We start from the raw sequence: 7,027 nt of genomic DNA, 5'->3' as shown, positions 1-7,027 counted from the left end.
AGAGCTTAATATCTATTCTGTAGCGAGATCCTGAACTCTTCTGACTTCCCCCTCACCGCTAATTCGTTGATGGGTTTCTTTATAATCTTTTGCGTTCCTTCTTCAGATTTACTCTAATTCGTAACCTCACCATCCTGTGGTCACTGCATCGCATTTTCCCGATTATCTCTACATCTTGCATAATGACGTGGGTTTAACACAGTATGCAGTCAATTTAATTTTTAGTCTCCCTGTTAGGACTTTTATATGTCTATTTCCGGTTGTTCCGTTTGCTGAAGAAGGTATTCATGATTCATAACTTATTACGCTCTGCAAACTCAACTAGTAACTCCCACCTGCTGTTTCTAGAGCCAATGCCATAGTCCCCTCTTCCTGGTCTCCTGCCTACTCTTTCCCTACCTTGGCACTGAAGACGCCAATTAGTGCAGTATACTGCGTCTTTATTTTTCGCATTGCATATTCTACATCTTCTTTGAAGCTTTCAACTGCCTGGTCATCATAACTACATGTAGGTGCATAGGTCTGTACAACCTTCAGTTTATACCGCTTAATTAGCGTAATTACGATGACTGCCACCCTCTCACTAATACTATAGAATTCATCTATATTGCCCGTTATACACTTAATGACACGGAAGCCTACTCCTAGTTGTCGCCTCTCTGGTAAACCTCGATAACACAGTACATGCCCATCCTTCTGTTCAGTATATGCCTCATTCGGCCTCCTAACTTCACTAAGCCCTACGACATTCCATTTCATACCTTCTAGTTCCTCTAACAGCACTGCTAAACTAGCTTCACTAGCTAGGGTTCTAGCGTTAAACGTTGCCAGGGTCAGTTTCCAATGGCGGTCTGTCCAGCGGAACCACGAGTTCTTAGCACCCCCCGCTGCGTCCCAGGTCTGACCGCCGCCGTGGTCAGTTGTTCCGCAGCCGCTGGTGACTGCGAGCCTGCGTTTTATGGAACTAACCTCGAGAGGTTGCGGCCAATTACTCCACCAGGGTGGCCAACTCCTGTTCTGTTGAGGGATTGCGTTGCCGGAGGTGTTCACAGGCATCACGTCGCACCCCAATCCTGTTTATGCAATTCCATCGACACGCGGAGTTTTTTGTTTTTTAATCCGGTGGAGAATTGCGTGGCACCAGGGTTTCAACCCCGGTCCTCTTGCATGCGAGGCGGATGTTCTACAGCTACGCCAGCGCTGCACTAGTTTTTATATGTTGTGCCAAATGTTTCTTTTTTTTCTTTGGTTTTTTTCCTTGTTTATTTTTTGCCTCTGATGGAGTTGGGACGTAGCGCGTATATTGCCGCGGCTGCCGGTTGTCGCCGCACAAGCCCACTTGTGGCTTCGGCACTTTCGTTTGTGTATGCTGTTTTCAATATACTGAATAAAGATTATATTATTATTTTGCTCGGGAACCCCCCCCCCCCCTTCCCCCTATTTGATCGATTAGCTTGGGCACACAGATATGGCGTTTACCCCGCTGAAATTGATTTTTCCTGTCTCTATTCCCCCCCCCCCTCCCCCCTATTTGGTCGATTAGCTTGGGCACACAGATATGGTGTTTACACTGCAGAAATTTATTTTTCCGTTCTCTATACGAAATCAGTCACAGAGCTCAAAACTTTCTAAGTACTAAGCAAATAAGCAGCTGCATAGCAGCTTCCATTAGGAGCCGTCAAATATGTGCCGATATTGAATGCGACACTCCAGCCTAGGTAGATATGACACCAGAAGTTATAGAAGATACGTTTTTAGCACGGACACGATTTCTACTCTGCGTAATTATGATAGTTTAATTTAAACACAAATTAGCTGTCAAGAAAATTGAGTACTGAATAAAAAGATATTTCAAACATCCAATGCAATTCCTAATATTGTGGGGTGTAAAAAATATAGGAAACATTTTGAAACCACAATCGGATGCAAACTAAGGCCACTCACCTTCTTTTGCAATTACAGAGACACCAAAAAAAGGACGTGAATAAAAAGTACCATGGAATAAATATTTCTTCTGATTTAAAGAAGGCAGTATCACCACATATTTGATTCAATAACAAAATCACTTACTGCGCTTTTCCCAGTAAGCTTTACCCAAGGATTCGCGCAGCTTAAACCAAACTGGTTCCAAATATGTCATTGGTATAATCAGAACATCAATACAACCGACGAAGCAGGCTTCCGAGCACACAAAGCATCGCAAATACAAACTGGAAGGTGTGCAATGGTAGGCAACCTTTCTTGCTTTATTGAGTCCGTCGCCTTAATTCTCCACCTAAGGTTATACAACAAGCTGCTTTTCTGGCTATTAGCATAAACCTAATGTGGTCGATCGGAGCATTATTCATTTTACATTCTCCGAAGCTTTGAACATCGCCTGTTACCAATATTTTTCCACTCTCAACGGTTCGAAATCAAGGACAAATAATTCCAACCAATTCTTATGTTATTGAAAACAGAATGAACAATTCAGGTTCCCCTTTTTAATACGCAATTCATAAATGCAATGCATCGCCTTGTCACACTCTTAAGTTGCCATATCTGAGTGCTTTTGCTAGGAAGTTGTGCATTCCTTGCTAAAAAATATTCTGTTTGCACAGGGCAATCCTATATTGTCTGGCTTTGTTTTTTCTTAATTTTTGATGTCAAATAGATTTGCTGAGGATATTATTGTTTTTATTACTTGGCATAGTTCAATACTGTTGAAAGTCCAGTTGCGTACAGACGTCGTGCTTGAAATACCAGCTAAAAAGCGGTACAGTTTTTATTCATACCGAGCTTGCTGTAACTGAGCTGAGTATAACGTGCGTTTCTTCGCCAGCCTTTATACACGCCTGGTATATGATGCTAGCACTATGTTCAAAAATAAAAAATTCTGATACCAGAGTGAACAACACTGACTGAAGGAGAAAGCAGAATGAAATGACTAGACAACGTAAAAAGCTACTAGAATGACGTTTGCTCCTTTATTATATTTTTTTGCTAAATGCATTTGCTGATAACAAAAATGGGTAAGGAGTACTCCGCAGAACTTTAACATCCATCTGAAATATAACTGTTGCATATGCCATTAGAATCAACAACTTTACTTATCGATGGTACATATATGGCGCCATTAAATATATAACTGTTGCATATGCCATTAGAATCAACAACTTTACTTATCGATGGTACATATATGGCGCCATTAAATATATAACTGTTGCATATGCCATTAGAATCAACAACTTTACTTATCGATGGTACATATATGGCGCCATTAAATATATAACTGTTGCATATGCCATTAGAATCAACAACTTTACTTATCGATGGTACATATATGGCGCCATTAAATATATAACTGTTGCATATGCCATTAGAATCAACAACTTTACTTATCGATGGTACATATATGGCGCCATTAAATATTGTATATTTCCAGCTCGATGCCCAAGCTATTCAGACAAGCTTGGCATGCGCATAAAGAGTATTTCTTTTATACTTATTCACGCTCTGAGTCAGTATAATAAAAAAACAAGGCGCAGTTGATAACTGAAAATTTTTCAAATATGTTCCTCCACCTGTGTCATTGCAGTGCGGCGTATTGTTTTCAAGAGCGTTTTTTGTCTGCTTTTGCAGAGAGAAGACTAAGCTTTGCCAGCATTCATACAGAAGGTCGCACGTGGAGTTAAACGCTACCTTAGCCTGATCAAAATATTTTTATAACACCACGTCCCCGATTGAGGTAAAAAAAAAACAGCCATGTTTAGAACACGCATGTTGTATACTATTTTGGATATTGTTATTTTCTATGACCACCAAACGTACCTTCGAAGCTCTATAAAGGTGTAGATTCAAATTTTACGTCAATAAAGCCTTGATTTAAATCTACTGTATGATGTTAACGCATCTTCTCCGAATTACACTGGTTGCAAAAGTTCGCAAGTTCGCCATTCAACCACCGCATTGAACTGCAGAAGAAGCGGCAGCCCCTGAAGTATGCTTGCTTGTCTACCGCCGTATGTCCAATATTATAGTTGTTACATGGTTTTTACTCACAGAACCAAACGACAATTTTTAGTGAAAACATGTCCGGCTACAACAATAAATAATGTGACAGAGAAAAAAAACGATAAATGCAGAAATGTATTTCCCATCAAACAATAAAAGCGAAATACTTACGTTTTGAAAATTGTTTCCCATTAATAATAATTATTATTTTCATTCTTTCCTCTCTCTTCAGCCGAAAAACTGTCTTGGGAGACATGCATCAAGCTGAATAATTGTACTGATGGGTGTTCATTTCTTCTCGCTACAAAGGAGGGATAACCGCGAGCACAATTCTAAATCCCAAGTGATAAAAATCTTTCTGCCTGTATTCATGGTAATGCAATGCAACGAAATGCCATTGCCATTTTCATCCTCATATCAGGGATAGCTGCAGTAACTCAGTCCAATTCATTTTACGTTATATATTGAACGTCCGTTTTGTCTTGTTATACGCAAGAGGCCTGTGCACGACCTGTGGAGAGATCACGTCACCATTTCGTCTCCTCATAAGCCCCCAGCTATTAAAGAAATCGCGTCCATGATAGGACCCGCTTCGTCATATTTCCCTGTCACAGAGGAGCGCTCTCACTTCTACTCTACGTGACTTCCTGTCAACTTGTCTCTAATTATCCTTGCTTAGCGTAGAGGCACTGCAGAACGTTGAGAGAAAGGACAACAGGGTTGATTGGAAGAGGAAGAAAATATCAGCGGTGGAGTAGGAGGGTGCTGCCGCTAGAAAAAAATGTCAACTTCGGCAGTATGCACGAAGCGCGCTCGACCGCCTCAGACCGAGTCCTAAAAGCTTGGTCTTTACGACGCATCACACCCTAGGGGCCAGCCGGGAAGCCCGTCAAAGTAGGCAATAAATAAACACAGAAACAAAGAAAGATTCATCAAGTAGAAAAGAAATATCGAGATAATAACTAAAGGTAAAAGACTTATAAAACTAAATTACGCAAAATTGAGTAGAATTAAAGTTGTAGACGTAGGAAAACGAATGAAATACAGAACGAGCTTATAACAAATGTAGGCATGATTCTTGCAATGCTTGCGCATATCCGCACGTTAAAATGCGCCTCTATAATTTTTTTTTTCTAGCGAGCTGGCTTCTTTTATTTTTACCGCTTCAGTGAGTTTTGCTGTTATCACTTATATCTCTATCAGGTTTTATAACAAAGAACGTGTGGACTGTCACTTTTATACGAAAACCAAATAATTGAAATAATTTATAATTCAAACTTCTTCATACACCCTTTCTTTTCTCTCTCCTCGTCCTTGCAACAGCCATCCATTTCTCTGTCAGCATTGACTGTATTATCCTGCCTGCTCAATTCGCTCGTATTGTTAGTGCGCTTGCCGTGACGTGTCGTGTGCTATGTCTACTTTGCCTTCAGCAAAGCACTGAAGTCCACCGCATCCGCTGGCCTCACCATCCTGCCTGCCAACTTCTTCCATTTTTATTGCGAAAGAAATACTACGCCAGGTATAACCACTCATCGCGTAGTTCGTTGCCCGTGGACCCCTCCTGCTCCTCGAAGAAGACGACGATGAAGACGTAGACAAAGAAGAAGCCGTAGACGAAAAAGAAGACAAATAGGAAGACGAAGACAAAGAAGAAGACGACGAAGTATAAGACGAAGATGAAGAATAAGATGACGAAGGCGAAGAAGGCGATGAAGACGAAGATGAAGACGAAGACGAAGACGGCGAAGAAGAAGAACGCTAGGTCATCCGCAGCTAATGCTCTCGCTCCACATTCGGTTCAGCAGCATTGAAACTTTCTCATTTCCATTTGGGCTGGTAGCTAACGCTCTCGCGCCATACTCTTAAAGGATGAGCTTAAGTGTCCCCGATAATGTAGTACCTTACACTAATAGGGCGTGATAGGGGAATATTGTAGCAGGCAAAAGGAGCTTGCCCCGTTGCTTTGGCAATTCTACTAGGGTTAACCAGGGGTAGGGTAGCCAACCGGAGGCCTTTCTGGTTAACATTCCTGCCTTCCATCCTCTTTCCTATCTATCTAACTAGGGTTAACCAGAGCTAAACCACAACTAATTTTTTTTCGGCGGTCACACCTCCCCGAAATGCCGTTTACTGTACGACGCAGGAAGAAAATAAAAACAGGCTATGTTGAGCAAGATTAAATATCTGCTCAGCGCTGCTGCGTTCTCTGTTTACTAAGTGTTTACTAAGAGGGTGCCTTTAGCATAGTGGCCGGATAACACGATGGAACGAGCCCGTCGATAACAAAAGTGTACAACGAGAGGTGAAAGAAAGCCGCCAAAATGGTCATGGGAGACCCGACATTCCGCAATGTGTGAAGTGTGCCATCTCCATTTCTGCTTCCGGATTCTATGTAAACATAACCACGTTCAGCTTTCTGCCTCTCTGGAAAACTATTATTATTTTTAACAAACACTGCCGACGTTAACCCGCCAGCAGAACCCACATCTGGAGGCAGTCGTTTTAAACTATTAAAAAAACACCTTCCGATCTCTGTGCATGGAACGTGTAATCAGGTCTCTATTTATACTTACCGGGACAAATTACTTATTATTATCGTGCTTTAGTCGTTTAGGAAGGGAGAGTACAGGATCCAAGTTATTGTGGGCACTTAGGTATGTTCTCCATTTTCCAACCGATTTTATAAATATCTGGTGCGATTTAGATGCGACCGCAGTTGTTTTTTTCTTACAACTAGTTAGAAAAAAAAAAAGGGTCCCCGTGAAAACGCAAAAAATGCCCCCGCAAAGAATATTCGCTGATGAAGGTCTTCACTCAGTGTTGTGGCGTCGATAGGCTTGGAATACGATTGCACGTTACTACCCTGGGTGGGCATCACGGCCGCATCCAGACATAAGCAAAGAACATTCACTGAATTTTCGATTTTGAAGAATATTGCTTGGAACAAAAGACTACTGATGCGGAACTATTACCGCCCTGGTGGAGTAAGATGTAACGCCAGTTCGTTCGCTTTCGACACGAATATTCCTCC

The sequence above is a fragment of the Amblyomma maculatum genome, chromosome 11 (genome assembly GCF_055883805.1).
Source record: "Amblyomma maculatum isolate TAMU_Amacu chromosome 11, ASM5588380v1, whole genome shotgun sequence".
In the NCBI taxonomy this organism is placed as follows: domain Eukaryota; kingdom Metazoa; phylum Arthropoda; class Arachnida; order Ixodida; family Ixodidae; genus Amblyomma; species Amblyomma maculatum.
Note: the sequence above shows the minus strand (reverse complement) of the source record.